Raw genomic sequence first — 18,296 nt, forward strand, 5'->3', positions numbered from 1 at the left:
GAAGTATATCCGTTGCTCTGAATACATGTAAGTTGTGCAAGAAATGCTGTACTTTTATGAGATCTATACACATTATACATCCTCGAAAGATAGATTCTTGCCTACGGTTGAATACTCCTTTGAACGAAAGTTTATACGAATTTTTGTAACCGTCAGCGTCAAATGGGGAAATGATTCAAATGAATCTGCTCAGTTTGAAAATATCGGTCTTCCGTGAACAAGAGCATGGGAGATAAGTGAGGCAAATATTTGATATTCAAGGCCATCTAATACATCCTGGATTTGATGTCCTCAATGACTATGGGGTAGAACATATATCTTCTAATTGATACTCAATTACACCTGATTCAAATAACTAGATCCCTTGTAAATGCTTTACTGTTGAAATAAGTCTGTAGCAAATGTGATAGGTTTTCCAAACAAACTGTTCACAAGTAGCGTTTTTCAGTTTTATAAATGAGCTACTGTGTCAAGATTGGATATTGTCAAATGCTGCGCAATCATCAGACAAAGTATATGGACCGTGCCTTTAGACTCGTGTCGTCTATAATAACGGTTCTGTGGTGCTTCGTTTAATTTGCAGTAAATTGAGGACCTTGCCTAAGAAATCTGATAAAGCCTAGTCCGCTGATCATAAGGAGGGGGTTACTTTTTCTTGCGGAATGTTCCTTCCTTTCATTACAGGCGTTACAAATTTGTTCTACTGTCCGTTCTGTGATGTTCGAGAAATTTAAAAGCGAAATTGCTTTCGACCATCCCTTGTACTTTTATCTTAGCACAGTATTTTGAAGTCCATACCATTAATCCATCTATTAATGCTAGAAAATTTGCTATAACGCGTCTAGTATAGAAAGAATCAAATTTCTCTTTCGATCGCCAGCATGTATAACAACAATGCCAGTGACTGTCAATTTTGACTTCAGTGGGCCTTGTTGTTTTCTTATTTTCATGCCCTTCATCCTAAATGATATCCTATCTGATTGGCTCCACCAGAAGTCCCATTTCAGTTTTCAAGAGCTTGAAAAAAAATCATTCATTGTAAAGTTTTGGTTGATTATAGTTTCCCCGCCAGATTCGAGGTCCAGTTCGTCCTTAGAATTCCGAAAGCTTTCCGGATAGCCCGCAGTGGTAAATTTAGTTGCGAAGTAATCTGCTAAATGATCTGCTACTTCTGGAATATTATTAGTGTATGTTCCTTCGATCGGAGTCGTGCTTTTTAATTCTAATTCATTAATGTTCTATAACTTTGCCATAGTGGATTTCTTTGGCAGAAACTGGCTCATTCATTGCTTTTTGAACTTTGTTACTCGATTTTCCTGGATCACTCTTGAAGATTTTTTAGCTCAATGCTTCCTTCGTTTTTCACCGCTTCATTTACTCTATCGTTTCACCAAACTATGTTATGCTCTGAATACCCTTTGTCCTAGGTATAGGTTCTTGGGCGGCTTCTAGTGTATCCCGTATTATATCGTCAATAGTGGTATTTGATCTAGCCGAGACACTAGTTTAAAATTTGAATAATCCGCGTCCTTCAAGCATCTTCCAGTTGAGTTGACGACGGAAGTAGATGAGTAGTTTCTATAAAAGCCTGTCACGTTAAATCACTATCTTCCAACGGATTTTTAAAAATTCATAACATGAGGCGTTAATTTATTGAAGTTGAATATCTGCGTGTATATGCTTCATCTTTTTAACCTTCGTCAAATAAATAAAATGGCAACTAATCAATTGAAATGATCTATGTCCGAAATTTAACTGAACAGGTTTATGAATTGAAAGTGATCACTTCCATGTAGATCTTCCGGTACCAAGATAGCGTAGAGGCAATGTGGTTGAAGGTGAAGCGATGAATGACCCAAATGTCGCATGGTAGTGAGTGGGAGCGCCATCACAAGGTTGTGATCTACAGCCCATCCAAGCAAAAGACGTCCTCGTAAATTAGATTTTGTGCTTCCCCATGCTTCATGAGCAGCATTAAAATCTCCACAGACAAGGAAGTGAGGCTCAAGAGTATAAAGTAGAACGTTTAATGTATCAATCAGTTCTTGACTGATGAGTGTGTGGCGAGCATAAAGTGAACCTTTTCTTCCAATGCAAACGAGTAGATTGGACGGATTACCAATCACGGGCAAAGGGATTTCCTTGCAGATTCCGAAACCAACAATTCCCTTTCCGAAATTCTCCGGATGGCATCTTATGTTCCAGTGGTATTTGTTTGTGAGACTATTGTTGATTTTATCGGTCATAATTTCCTGAATACAGATTGTTGTCGTTATAAATTTTCTTGAATTCAAGTGAGTTACGATGCTGCGTATGTTTCATCGCCAGGTTTTTGCCTCGAATCATAACAAACCATGAAAACAAAACTATCGCACTTGTATACAAGTTGGAATCAAACTGATTTGGATAGGCGGCCTCCACTTTGACGAAAAGGCGGCCCCCATAAGACGCCTTGTTCTCGCTTATTTTATGTTGAGAACCATATTTTTTCGCGCAGCTGTGTAAAACAAGTTGAAATGCATCATCAGAACTGGTGGCCCCCGCAATAAGGGCTTTTTTATTCTTTTCTTTATTTGTTAGGCACTCTGTTTCTTAACCCCACGTGTGAGATCTTGATATTCTGCCGTACAGAATCCACAAGATCTATTTTTAGATTTCATTGCTCAATTATTGTAGTCGTTGCCAGTCCATGTCATCGTGAGTCCATTGTGTCCGTTTGTCCATGTCGTGCATCCAATGATCGTTGCATTGTTCGTTGCATTAAGCGGGTCCGTTGGAGGAAGCCTCGAGAAGAACAATTTGTCAGTCGTCATCAGGCAGCGTACACAGTATGACGTGTTCTAACTACGCTACCGCTGAGGCTACGCATGGCGACTGCCAAGGTGTTTGGTGGAGGGCTGAATCGAACCATGACCATCCGCTTGTAAGGCAAACGTGTAGCAATCACGCTACGGGACCCCTTAAGAAATTAGGGCTTATTAAAAGAAATTTATCATGGGTTGTAGCCCCCGAATCAGTTCATTATCGTAACAGCTACCGAAAATCTTCTCACGGTATGCTACCACTGAGAGTGTATACAGAAGCATAAGTGAGAGATTTGCTCATTCTCCTTTGGATTCAAACCCTGTTTATCGCAAACATCGTTTTCTGACAGCTAGGTATTGTAGACTGTGAGCATATAAAAATACTTGAAGTCGGTCTGCTGTCTTGCAGTGCAATGAGTTTTCTGATTTCTGGTGAATGGATGATTGCGTTGTTCTCTGCCGAATAAGAATCGAAGACAGTGCAGTGGATGTTTGTCGTCGCAACATAGAAGAGGTACTGTGAAGGCATTATTGTGGGTGGTATTGCTGATGATGTTATTGTTGTTGCTGCTAGTTGTATGGTTAGGTGCTGTTAACGTGTTCTTATTTTCGTCTTGGTGGTCCATTTGTTGAGTTTTTTGGTTGTTCGTATTTGTCGATTTCTGTTGATTGATCAGAGATGTGGGTTCGATTCCCGGTGCCTGTTCAGGCAATTTTTGATGAGAGTCTCGACTTCCTGGGTATAAACGTATCATCGTGTGGCTCATGTATACGAATGCAGGAATAATAACGGCTTAGAAACCTCGCAGTTACGAATGGAAGTGGTTAATGAACACTAAGCTGCGAGGCGGCTTTGTCCCAGTGTGGGGATGTAACGTCAATAAGAACAAGAAGATGGCATTTCTGGTGTATTTGTCGTTATTTTCTGTACAGTATGCTGTGTCTCTTGGTACGCTTAAAGCTTTTCTTTTGCCTTTCGTTTGTTTGGCTTGCAGACTTGTAATTCCATTCGGGTTTTATTTCGTGATACTTCGATGTATTTTTCATGTTGTACATCTCCAGTTTTCGCCCTTCTGTTTAATTACTTTCATGAGTTGGTTGATTTTAACGTTTAAAGTTTTTTGTTTTTTTCTCCATTTCTTCTTGTAGCGCGTTGAATCTGACATCGTCTAGTCGTATCTGTGCTGTCACTTGGGCGTAGCTTGTGTTTTTAGTTGAACTCGTCATCTTTTGATGGATTTTGTCCACATTGGCGACTGATTCTGAAGTGCAGTTGATACAGAGCGGTTCCTGTCCACAGTTCTCAGTATCTTCGTGTTGTCGTGAGCAATTGCTACACCGTGCATTGCTGGGGAAATGCTTCTATCAAAAATGAGAACTAAGGCTGGAGTCTTTTCTTTGTTCGCCTTCAAGATCCGACGCGTCTTGATGACTCCTTGATTTGTAAGCTCTTCCTGGATCTCTTCCTCTAACAGGTGGAATAAATCAAAAGACGAAACAACACATCGCACATAGGGGTATTTTGCCAATCTAGTCTGAATAAAATATTTTATTTGTTGAAACCGCTCAAATTACTTTGTTGTTTGGTTTAATTGTGATATAAAAAGAGTTTTAAGGATAACATGAACTATATATACCGACCTCAATTCCACGACTCTTTTTAATTTCACCAATTTTCCTTGATTTTTGAAGATTTTCGAGCGATAAACTTTATTATACTGATAAACTTAAAAGCTTATGTTGTGGGCCAAAAACAACAAAAACAAATTGGTATAAAGCGAACTCATGACCGTATAATAAATATATGACTGTATGAAGTATCCGATCAAAATGCTAGTTGATGAGAGGTAGATTTCACGTGCGTGGGTGAGTGAGTAAGTGAGTAATTGAGTGAGAAAATGAGTGATTGAGCAAGTGAGTGAGTGAGGGCGTAAGTGAGTAACAACAAGTGAATGGAAGATTATCGTTCATTAGGTATGAATAAATGAGAAAAGAACGCAATAAACCAATAAGAAGATATAATCGTGAGAGAAGAGTGACTGCTTAGGTGAGTGAGTAAATGAGTGAGTGAGGAAGATAAGAAGTAGTATTGAGAATAAGTGGGTGAAGAGAAGTGAGTTAGTAATTAAGTCAGTGAATAAGTGAGTGAGTGAAGAGTTAATCAGATGATGAGGAAAGCTGAGAGTGAGAAATATTTAATGAATAGAAAAGAGGGATTGCGTGAGTTAGTAAAAGGACTAGTTAATCAATTAGTGGAGGAAGTAAGCGTGTGAAGCCGAGAGTGAGTGAGCAAATGAATAAGTGAGTAAGTGAGTGAATGAGTGGGAACTGAGTAAGCGAGAAAACAAATTAATGATTATTTGAGTAAGAATAAAAAAACGGACGAGTGAGTAAGTGACTAAGTGAGTATGCGAGATAGTGGGTGGGTAGGTGAATAAGTGATTCAGTTAGTGAGTAAGCAAACGTTTAAGTACAATAGTGGGTAAGGAAGTTAGCTAATGAGATAACGAGCCAATATGTGTGTAAGCTTGTGACTGAGTGAATGAGTGAGAATGTGATTGAAAGAAAAGGTGAAAGATCTATGGGTTATAGGTGAATGTATAAGAGAATCAGTTTGTGAATAGATGAGAAAACAAAGATTGAACGAATATGTGAATGTGTAATACTGTGAGTGAGTGAATGTTTAAGATTGAAAAATGAATGAGTTAGTCTTCACTAAACCATTCAATCATCGCCTGATTTCCCTTTTTGTGCCAAGGGATCATCATTCTTCGTAATTCGTCTACCAGCTGACCATCATTTATTTCTTCTAGGAAGAGTTTTGATGTTCTCCGTGGTAAGAATTTACTCCAACGAAATCATTTTGTTTAACTGGTCACTTTTAATCATTTTTATTTTAAATTTCCATATAAGTTTAGTGCGATTTTTTAAAAAGATCGAAAACCCCATAACAACCGTGAAAAATCGATTCTTGATGAAGTCATTTTTATTTCACTCGGATTTTGAAATTGACGCGTTTTTGATTTATATGGAACGTATCCCTCGTATAAAAAACCGACTTCAGTGTACTTTTTATTCAGTTCAATCATGTTTTGCTTAACGTCTCAGTACTTTGTATGGGAATTTTGTTTTTAACCTTTTATTTTATATTATTGTTTTGGATCCATTCACAAATCACAACCTTTCTGGACGTCATTTAGCAACTATCCAAACAATAACAGAAAGACTTGTATTGTATTCGATTTATAAAGTGAATTTAACATTAAAGTTTTCAATAATCGACAGTCACAGATTTAACACATAAATAAAGCTTAAAAAAGACAGTGACAGATATATTCCTTCCAGTCGTTATAAATTATAAGTCGTTTTACCCATAGTTTCCAAGTGTAATAGGCTGATTAGAATTCGTAAATGTGAGAAATATTTTGTTATATACTATCATATAGTTGATCGGCATCTCAAAAAAATCTCAAATTGTATCATTAACTTTCGAGGACCTGATTTCAAAATGCAAATTTGCGAAGATTTTATTTCACATAAAATATGGATGTAGCGGCTATGTACTGAAATATTACCGAATATCGCTGAATAACGAATTACCAGGAAATTGTGAGTTTTCATCTTTTTTTATTCAAAAGTAACAACTATTGATTCTCCCACATATATCTCAAAACAATCGATGTTTTCTATGAATTAAATATGTATGGACTATATTACCACCATAATCATCATCCGTGGCAATAATGAGAATTTAGGTTATACAAAATGAACACCGAAATATTTAATTTCATGCATGAAAAGCCGCAAAATAAAAAATGTTAGTTAAAAACCGCAAAGTTTCAGACATATGTCATAATATTATTACAAACAAAAAAAATTATATCAGATAGCAGGGCCAATATTCAGCTATTTTTAATACTTTTACATGAAAAGATTTTTTAAAATCAACTTATTCCGGCTAGATTGGCAAAATACCCATATGTGCGAATACAACTCATGAGTTGTACGGTGACTTTTGTACCATCCGGTAGCTCGGTACTCGGTATGAACTTCCAGTTATTGTGACATTGATGGCATCAAACAAGCTGATATTCCGGCAAGATTTGGTTCATCTCGACAATTTATTTGTGGTGTACGTTGCATTAAACCCAACGTATTTAATATTCGAAAAAATCTAGATTTTCCCAAAAAAAAGATCTTAGCACATATGCAGGTCTTATAACAGGCAATTTCCCGTGTCGATATCACTTGAAGCTGTTAGGAAGATGATGTATGTCGTTTATGTAGCATACATGAAGCGGACGACTCGAAAATTTGTTATGCCATTGAGATGCCGAAGAGATTAAAAATTCTTCAACAGGGGGCTGATAGAACCCTCTGAAATTTGAAGAACACAAAATTGTGGACGTAATGGCGGATCTTGTGAAAATTACTGATTTTGAACATCTAAGCCCAAAAATTGATTAACTGTCTTTGTGGCCTAACATTCCCACTGAAACCTTCCCGCTTGCCAAAAATATACATTTTTAATGCAACTTTTTTTTTAGGAATAGGAACAATCCTCAACTTGTCAACAGATTTAATTATTTTAAATTTAGCTCAGTTTTTGGTATTTCGAAGCTGCTTCTTGATGAGGGATTTTGGTGACTCTTATTTTTTTGAATAGATTCTTAGGTCTCCGATAAGAATCTATGCTATAATGTTTTCAAAACAAGACTGATGGTAGTATTTATTCGGGGGATACGTCTCGCGTAGGAAAAACGCCAAGGTTGCCAATCTAAGGAATGAGGCTGTCATCTTAAACATAGATTCCGACGATTAGCATGTCGAATAGCCAGGAAAGACGACAAGTCGAAGTGAATGACGTAGATCTCCAGAAGAGGAATCGGTCATAGAAACTAATGGCTTGTGGTGAGAGTCAAACTTCAGAATAGTAGCAGATGATTCGAACATTTCTAAAGCACCAAAAGATCGCGATAACCATGTCACTGATTACAGTGGATACAAACTTCCTGTTCCGGAGAGCATTGAAAGACAGAAATCCATGCAAAGCCAAGGCTCATTAAAATGTCGAAGTTACAGTCACAGATTATATTTTTCGTGTTAACAGAGGTTTGTCTATCGCGAATATGGTCAAACGGAATCATGATGTGTCATAACATGTGCATGCACAACAACTTGTTATAAGATGCCCTCTCAGCTACAGAGATCAGCCTGACCTTCATATCTAATTCACAGTAGCTTCTATGACGCGAAAACGGCATTGTGATAGTTTTGTCACAACGGTAGAAGGTTTTGTTGTTTGCTAGTTTCATTCCAAATTGTAGTTTTATGGGAGTTATGTTCCTGCAAATTTCTCAATAATTAAAACTGTCGTCAGTATACTACCAACATCAGGCAGGCAGTGAGTGTGTCTTCTATCAAATGGAAGTTGACAAGATCAATTTGATCGATCTCAGTTTCTCTTATCATTGTTCAAATTTATGCCTCATGAATCAAAGGTATCAACTCTCCGTTTCAAAATCAAGCTAATTTTCGGTTGCGAATAAATTTAGTTTGGTAATTGCTCTAAATATAAAATGTGAAATGTTTTTATTCGCTAGGCCTAGGCCAATTCCCGCGTATTCTAAGCCACAATTTTCGTTTAAATTTTGCATGTAATTACTTCGTAATGTATACTCCGACTTCTTGTACAACTTTTCCTTAATCAAAGCGACAGCGCATCGTTTCTACTCGATTCGAATCATAGCCGCATCTTCGATTATCTGCCAGTGAGTGAAGCCTCCGGTCATTGTTCGTTTAAATTTGGCGCTAATTCCCAATTTCGATCCCCGACAAAAATCGTTTGTTCACACCATTTTTTTCTGCCACTGGTCAAACGCTCTACCGATTTGAGCCTCCGCGTATCGTGTACCAACACACGCACCGCGCCCGGTGTCAATGAATGATAATTGTGAAAGCAAATAATGTTAGCACTGGATGCCGCCTGGCCAGATGTAATATCGTTGGTACAGGTATGACTCAGTTTTATAGTTTTATACTGTTCGAGTAATATCGATCAAATTATAGCCCACACAGCTTGAGTATCATTAAAGTTCGCTGAACTTTCACATGGCTGGTAGAAGAGCGCCACGTAATATCTTTATCAGCTTGTAGGCTTGTCACCTTGTATGTCTTCTTAAGCGAACACTGAGCCAAGAATTGACTGCAAAGGTTCATCGTCTCAACATTTTGGCTCCATAAAATCGAGGTACAATTCTCTTTGGATAATGGCAGCGCAATCCTCGAATTACAAATTTGGATATTTTATTTGTTCGCTATAATACATCTTTTCATATTGCTCTCTATCTCACTATCTTTCTATCTCTTCGTTTCATTTTTTTGCAGATGTCGGCTTTCACGTCTTTACACAATAACTGAACTGAGCACCTCCAGCGATAGGAGTCGGAAAGATTGATTGAATCGAATCGGTGCGAAAAAGAGAAAACGAAGGCGAGGTGTAGGCGAAATTCAACTGGCCAAATGCATGCAGCCATTGATTGATCTCCGGAATCCAGATCACCCGATTGGGTGTTACATCAACGCGACGGCGTAATTCTCGCTGCGGAAGCGGAACACGTGGAAGATGCATGGCTAAAAATCCATATTCGAGTGGATCCTATTTGTGATCAGTTTTAGGGTATCGACTAATGAAATTTACCTGAATGGGAACATTTAGGCAAAGGACGACGCTCAATCAGCCACTTCCTCATCATCATGACTAGCATAACGTTAAAACGACAACGACGACGGGGAGATGCGACGGTTGCATCGCGACAGGGCGTCATCTCGTCGTCGGCCGTGGCCCTATGTCGGACAAATCGATAACGATGACCCGTCGCAGCTGGCCTCGGCAACGACGGCAGCTGCTGTGGCGCTTCCAACCTTCTGTCGACGGCGGCAGCCAATCCGTCTAGTGCGCTGTTTGCGGCTGCTGCTGCGGCGAGTAATCCATCGAGTGCACGTTTGCGGTGGCACAACAACAGCAGCAGAACAACAACTATCAGAGCAATAGGCAGTGTAGTCTGCACAATAACGACAACAATAGCAATAATAAAACGCAGTCGAGTGAGTTGAGAAAGTGAGCAGCGGGTTGGAGTGGAACCAGCGGTACTGGCGAGGGAACAGAACGGGCAAGCAAAGACGCAGGAGGTGATGATGCTGTACATGGACAAGCTGACCAGTATGAGCACCACGAGATCATCAGTACCGAAGATTTCATTCATCGGTGCCATTGCCAGAAGCGGAGGGGTACCAGCACCGAGTACGACAACGAACAAGGATCCATTCATAGCATACGATCATATGCTGACAGGTGAGGTGTTAAAATCATAGGTAAAGGTAGCTTGGTCAGGTAGTGGGCGTATGACCATAGAACTTCCAGCATGTGGCGCTCAAGATGGCCGGAACGAGAAGCGATTCCACCGGCAAGCCCAGGAGAAATTCGAATTCTCAAACACTTACGCTCGCAGGATCGTATGAACTCGAACATTATCCACATATGACTATTTTGTATTTCGTAATCATATGTGTATAACGTTCGAACATGTCATAAATTTGTACGAGCTGATCAAAAGAACAAATTCATGGCTAGCTTAGCTGGTAAGAAAGTTCGCTCATTCTCTGCTTAAGTGCTTGGATGCACTGTATAAGAATAAGATTATCCATTGTGATATGAAGCCGGAAAACGTGCTGCTGCAGGGACGGTCCGGTATCAAAGTGATGATTCGCTGTCTTTTCGAGCATCAACGGTCCACTACATCCAGTCACGTTTCTACCGGGCACAGAGGTAATTCTTGGTGCCAAATACGACATGGCGATCGATATGTGGTCGCTGGGTTGTATTCTGGCGGAACTGTTCACCGGTTTCGCCCTTCTTCCTGGGAAGACGAAGCGGATCAGTTGGCTTGTATTATCGAGCTTATCGGAATGCCACCGAAAAGATCCGAGAACTCGAAACGAGCGAAAAACTTCATCTCGGCCAAAGGTTATCCACGGTATTGCAATGTAAAAACCTTGGATGGTGACCACTGTGCTAACGGGGTCTTTTCCGGCGGGAAAACTAGAGGACCACCTGGATCTCGTAGTTTGGTTAGAGCGCTGAATGGGTGCGACGACCCGCTGTTTATGAACTTCATCGAACGTTGCCTGGTGGGATCCGGCGTTACGAATGACGCCGGAAGCAGCGTTGAATCATTTCTGGTTCCGAAGATTGTTGCCACCATCGCCCAACGTTGCCACGATCACCACCACCAGCAGTCCTTCCACATCGAGTGACTGTCAAAATAGCCATATAAATAAGGTACTGAATATCGCGTACGCGATCAGCAAGCATCATCTCTAGTAACGACCTCCACCTGCAATTCACTGGTTGCGTCACACCACGGAAACTCCAGCTGCCAGTCGCCCAGTCGGCTTCCTTACCTCGTCGCGATAAGCATTCGGCAGTCAGCGGTGCATCAGGGCGGTCGGTGGGGTTAGTATTGTGGAGCACCGGAACGTTAGACGGTCCGGCACCACCATCATCGATATCCCCAAACCCCAACGACAAGAAAAGGCTCTGAATACTTCGCAGGCGGCGTCCTCGCTAACCTCCAATCCCGGGCTGGCAACCACTTCCTTTGTAGATTATGGAAGTTTAGTTAATTCCTTCTCAAAACCACAAACCCACGGTATCACTCACACAAACGCTGCGCTGCTGTTGTTGCTGCTGTACGCGCTCGATCGTTCGTTCGTCCGTGTATCTCTGGTGTGTCATCTCATAAAATCGTCTTTCTGTCTGACTGTGCGTAACTACCACCACTCGATCCGCAAACAAACACACATTTATCGCTCTCTTCCAGCTAATGACTACCTACTTTACCACCCGTGTGAATCTTATATGAACCGCTAATATCTACCGATCGTCGCTCACTGTCAGTCATTGTTTTGTGATGTTAGAACTTCTCTCCGCACTACTACTATAGTGCCGCACATTAATATTACTTTCCACATCGTGTATCGTTTATAAGTTCCTCGATTCTAATGCTCACATTTTTTAAGTCAACGGCAACCGGCACGTGTGCAATCTGTTCGATACTTTAGTACACTTAGTTTACATTTTCCGTGAGCCACATCTCTGTGGATTGGATAGCACGTTTCTACTCTTGAGTTATGACATTGGTAGATGGTATAGTGGCATTTGAGAAAAAAAAGTTCGATCACGATCACTGCTTGCACTAGAATGTTAAAACCTAACGAAAACATCTTCATAGAACCATGTACTAAAAGAAATCAAATGTGCATGTGCGAATAGCCTAACATTATGATGAATCATAAAGCTAACCAGAATGTTATTTGTTCATGATAAGAACTACAAGGCCTACGTTTCATTCATAATTCAATATGTTTAATATATTTCGTTAATAAAAGGCAGTGGCGGTTCCTTAACTTCAATCTGCCTGTTCAGCAAATTCAAATTTGCGAAATTTAAGCGCCCAAATGCATGCAAAAAGTGGATTTAATTGTAGCCTTATCAACCCCCAACTTTATTCTTGGTTTGACTGACAAAATATCGAAATTTTACTTTTTGTGTCGTTGAATCAATAAAAAGGTGTCCTAGAAAGGCTGAAACACATAAGGCTGAACACTATAAGGTGAACTCAAAAGCATAGAACTCGAAAGGCTGAAAGTCTCAAAAGGCTGAACGTATTAGAAGTGAAATATATCGAAAGATGAAATTGATGGAACGAAATGAATTCCAACATACGATATGTTGCACAACTATGTTGAGAAGTTGGATAGTGAAAATGAATAAAGAATAAAGACAAAAGAATAAAGAATAAGGAATAGAGAATAAAGAAAAAAGAATAAAGAATAAAAAAATAGAGAATAGAGAATAAAGAATAACTAATAAATAGGGAAGAAGACGGAGGGAGAGAAAGAAAGGGTAAGGAGAAGGAAGAAAGATGAAAGATTGAAGAAAAACATAGAAGAAGGAAGAGGGAAAAAGTAAGATAAAGATGGAAGAAGGAATAAGATGAAAGAAGAAACAAGAAAGATGGAAGAATGAAGAAGAAAGAAAGAAAAAGGAACAAGAAAGAAGAAGATAGAAGAAAAAAAGGGAAAAGGAAGAAAATAAATGGAAAAAAAGTAGGAAGAAGAAAAAAAAGAAAAAGGAAGTAGGAAGAAAGAAGGGAGAATAAAAAGCAAAATAAGAAAGTAATCTTGGCAAGAATCAAAACCAAATATGTACAAGAACCAAGAACTAAAAGTTTGTTCCTTTCTAAGTTACCTCAACATTTTTTAGCTGTGTAGACTAAAAATAAGAATTCCGTATATAAATTGAAAGACAACAAGTAGTTGCAAAAGGTTGCGGATCATTTTGGTTTGTGCTCCTATTAACGTCAAAGTGAATTCTTCCACTAAAATTGGTTTCTCACGAATTTTCAGCCTTTGAGCTTCAGCCTTTATTATTTCAGCCTTATGTGAGATTTTTACTTTTCGCCTTTCTTGTTCAGCCTTTAGAGTTTTCAGCCCATGTGATTCAGCCTTCGTGGAAGACCCATAAAAGTGACGCTACGGGATGCCACTGATTAAGGAGATACCAATTGTTGGATATCATGTGTTTCCATGGAGTGTGACTTTGCTAACCGTTTGCTTTATACTCATGAAAACATTGATGCCTAGAGATAATGAAGGAAATGTGGTCTGACTTTCTTAAACTTCCAGTTTTTAATTGCTGAAATTAAATCACTGATTCATCTAAAATAAATCTTTTTAATTTCAAATAATCTAAAAAATGTATTCCTTGACCAATTTATAACTTTTTCACAATAGTTTCTTTCTCATCAAGCCACCAATCGAAATCATTTCAAATGGCTGCCTATCTTTGTTGTGGGGAAGCCCATATCCCATAACGCCGTTTGACATAATACTTTTTGGCTCAACGAGTTGATCTGAAGGTCATTTGCAAATATGTTGGATACTTTAGTTTAATGTTATAACGATTGTTTGGCATTTTCGTTGAAATTGTATCGAATAAAATGGGCCGTTTGACATAACGACTATTTGACTAATAATTACATAAAAAGAAGAAAAGCATATGAATATTTTGATCCTATCTTAAAGTGAGAAGTATCGCTCGAAATAGTAAAAAGTATGATTCCCTCTTGAAAGTACGCATTTGTCCGAAATAAGGCAAAATAGTAGAAGACCATTATTCAAGAGAACAAATTTGCGGGAATAAAGCAAAAGAGTAGATGAGCGTTTTTTCAAAAGATCACGGTCTGTATCCGACAACTAAACCTTCTTCAATCCGATCCGGAAGTTAGTTTCGCAAATGTTTGTTTAAAACGGAAATCATTCCGGATTTGTCAGGAATATAAGGCAAATAATACATGATTTTATCAATTTTTCTATTTTTCTGAATCATCCTTCAAAGCACAGATGTGTGACCGAGACGAAAATACAGAGGCGTAGAGCGTAACAAAATTAGTTGTTCTACAAATCGAACCTTTAATACCAAACAAGATTATAGTAGCTGTGAGTTTGTATAAACTTTATTTGAACTTTAGCATGCCATTATAAGTTTTTCAAAGTATTTTTGCATCAACTTCATTACGTTAACAATTGTTTTAGTATTTTGTGAATACTTTTTAATTCATTCTACTTACCAGTTCTTTTGTGCACAACTTGCTTCTTTTTTAGCTACATCATTGTTTAACCACCACCAGTTGATTACAAAATTCAATTTGTAAAACAATCTTTAACCTTTTGTCTTGATTCTTTTTGGTTCTTCAAATAAAACATCTAAAGCAGTCGTTCGATTAACCAATCACCAAGGAATCCTGTCGAAAACCCACAACCAAATAGTTCCCGTTTCTCTTGTTCCAACCTGCCAAAAATAAACATTAAGCAAACTCCAAGCCCTCTCATCCAGGAACGATAAAGCAGAGAATCAAAGCCAGATGCGTTGAGTGTTTATGACTTCTCACACGCGCGCACCTTTGGGGACGGTATATTGGTTTCGGGCACGATGCGGGTGGTGGTAGTTAAATCCGGCTGTCCGGAGACACACGGTTTTCGGTCGACCACACCGGGTTCAGGACACGAACGGAAGGCCATCAAGCTCCGCAGTGCATGTAAAAATTAAATAAACTAGGTAACGATCTTCTGAGGGAGAGGCGAAAAGCACGAAAAAAACACTCATTAATTGATAGGTTCTGTATGCGGTAGTAGCTCTGAGAGTAAATCAATTTATACTAAACTGGAGATAAATTAATTTAATGTTTAGTGGATAGGTAAAACAATTAGCAAAATGTGACCGACGAAAGATGAAGATGAAGGTTTAGACGGAAGCAAAAGAGAGAGAGAGAAGGAAACAAAGAACGATGAATAAGGAAACAAAGATCTTTTGGTAAAACTATAGTTGATTTTAAAAATTGACAATATAGCAAAACTGGATGAGGATGCAGAATAACCTTACAATTAAGTTCATATGTCTGTTAAGATTATGCAATCATGAGGTAAATTTGTAATATTGTATAAAAACATTAATCACAAAAATTAAAAAAAAACATGCTAAAGCTGTGTGCATAAAACGCGAGAATCAAGGATAAGTACGAATTGTGACTGAACAAAGATGAAAATTAGGGCTTGTGTTGTTAGAATTATGTATATGATCCCACGCGCAGGAAGTAAGTTAGATTCATCCGGAAAGTGAAGATATCCAGAATTTGGCGAAATTTCTGTCGAGTACAAAATATCTCTAATGCGCACATCCTGACGCTGAGACTCCAGATCTCGTATAGAAACTAAGCACAAAAAAGTCTACAGGAACCCCTTAGTAGTAATTTGACTGAATTTCGGTTTTAACTTTTGAATCACACAATTTTCTAGAAATCGAATAAAGGCTGTTAATGCTCTCGCAATACATTGATCTCTTATCTTAAAAAAATGCATTGAAACGCATTCTTCACTAGACAAAAAGGAATCAAATCTAATGCATTCTTTTCAGTACTGCTGGACCCATTGTTTAGTATAGATTGAATAATGTTTCACAAAACTTATTCGGTTTTAGAACTTCCATTTGAAATTAGCTTTTTTGAACTCTTCAATTCGAACTCGATTTGAATACTCCCCGATTAATTTTATTTTGCTTGAATTCTTGTGATGCTCCTCCACAATATGTTAGAACGAGAGTGTACTTGAAGACATCAAAACAAATGTAACGGATACAAAGAACAAGTTGTGAGTATAATACGTTTTAGAGAACTTTTAGAACACACTTATATGGACATATATTTTGGAAGTTGAACCGTAAAATTTGTAAAAGTACGTTAGTACATATTTGAAACAAAATCCTCACTTGAATATCTTGATTGATGCAGATTATAACGAGTTTCGTGATCATGGAAATTGTTATTTATTTATTTTTGATTCAATAATTTAATTTTTTCAGGAGTTTGAGATTTTTGATCTAAATTAAGTTTTAGATAAAATTAAAACTTTATTTCACTTGGCAAAAGACGATTTAGTATTGGTTAGTATGCTTACTTGCTGATATTAACATCCGTCGAAAAGTAAGTTGCGGAGGCTGACGGAGGTCCTTTATAGCTTAGCGAATGCAACATCGCCACAAACATCATCCATCTATCGACTCTTTATGCCGCATTTAACCAATCGATCGAGACCAGCGATGGCTGCTGATGCATGAACATGGATTGCCGGATAAACTGATACGGTTGGTCAAGGCGACGATGGTTCCATTCAGCTATTTGGTTTCGCCGAGTATTGATATTATGGCACGTAACTTTGAGAAGATGGAGTAAGCTTACATCAGTCAAACATCGAACTGTCATCAACACGTCGAAAACGAAGTACATACAGGATGGAAGTGGTTCAAGAGAAGACAACGGAGCCACGAGTTTGTATCGGTGATGATGATGAAATCGAGGTGGCGTATTCGCGTAGCTTGGTTCACCGCCGTTGTTGGGAGCACCATCCATCGTTCGCACAACAATAATCGGACAAATGCGGTGTGTGGCGTATGTCGGACAGCAACCAGGTGGAATGTCGGACAGTAATCCGGTGACAATGGCTGACAACGATCGGACGGGCAAAAGAAGACGAGGTGCAGCGAACAAGAAGGGGAGTGCCTATCGCTGTTAGAATGAGATTAAAGCCGGGGTCTCCTAGCGTGCGGTAAGACGCGCGGCTACAAAGCAAGAGCATGCTGAGGGTGGCTGGGTCTGATTTCCGGTGCCGGTGTAGGCAATTTTGATTGAAATTGTCTCGACTTCCTGGACATAAAAAGTATCATCGTGTTAGCCCATGATATACGAATGCAAAATGGTAATCTGGTTAGAAACCTCGCAGTTAATAACGTGGAAGTGCTTAATGAACACTAAGTGCGAGGCGGCTCTGTCCCAGTGTGGGTGGGTAAGCCAATAAGAAGAGAAGAAGAACGAGATTAAAGCCGAAAGCCATCGAAAATGGATCTAGAATTCCGTCGAATTGGTTTAAGGATCCTTCGCGTTCATAGACCGTCATCTGTTACCTGTGCTGTCTACACATCATCCAGATCGCTGGACCATCAACACTTTGATGCACATTAAAGGTCAGTTAGAGAGACGAACAACGTGATTTCGGACGAAATTGTAATTTTGGTGGACTTGAACCATTGCGAGTGTTGCTTGAACGCCGATTCATTGTGATTCCCTGTCTCAGAGCAGTCGAGCCACTTTCTTTTGATAGCTGGTAATTCTGCAGATTCCAAATCAACAACTCTGATGATAACAACGCTCGTTGTCTAATTTGACATGGGATCATATTCAGGATCCAGACGATGTCAATCTGCCTACAAACTTATTCGCACGTCTTGGATTATGTTGTAAATACGCATGCCTCGAAGCAGATTTTCCGCGATAGCTCCCGTGTTCTCTGGATGACAAATGGATTGTATGTACTGAAGAGAATGAAGAAGGTCGTCCTAAGAAGATCTGTTAAATATCGTACACCTCGATCAAACAGTATGTCAGGCTCAACTCCAAGCGTTTAAGTAACACTCATCACGATGCAAGCAAGGAATTTGATTTGGCTCCAATCACATCCAAAACCTTTTAGAATAACGTAATGCAATGAGCAGTGCAAGAAGAAAGGATTGCCATCGTTCATGGATTAGTGACGGAGTATCGGCCTCGGCACAACACGGTATTTACCAAGTTTGTCAGCGTCTCATCTTACTTCGGCAGAGGATGTTTCAGTCACAATCCAAAGCAGTTTGATATTAGCAGTTCGAACGTTTCTGACACGACGATTTCCAATGCCGCATCAAGACCGAAATCCATATTCGATCCCAGATCCCGGTGGAATTCGTCCTTCTCAATCAATCGGCTTGTTTCCATCATGCTGAAAAAGAACCTCTCAGTCTACAACAAAGGTAGCAAGGTGACGTCATAACCCGGGGATTAC

General features: G+C 39.1%; 1 long non-coding RNA gene and 1 pseudogene across 1 annotated transcript in view; one reads left to right on the plus strand and one right to left on the minus strand.

The window, feature by feature from the left end:
* Window positions 1-18,296, minus strand: part of LOC134213600 (uncharacterized) — a 108,605-nt gene that overhangs the window by 70,889 nt on the left and 19,420 nt on the right. The window lies entirely within an intron of this gene.
* Window positions 9,561-14,926, plus strand: LOC134218008 (dual specificity tyrosine-phosphorylation-regulated kinase 2-like; annotated as a pseudogene).

This window comes from Armigeres subalbatus, chromosome 2 (assembly GCF_024139115.2).
Source record: "Armigeres subalbatus isolate Guangzhou_Male chromosome 2, GZ_Asu_2, whole genome shotgun sequence".
NCBI lineage: Eukaryota > Metazoa > Arthropoda > Insecta > Diptera > Culicidae > Armigeres > Armigeres subalbatus.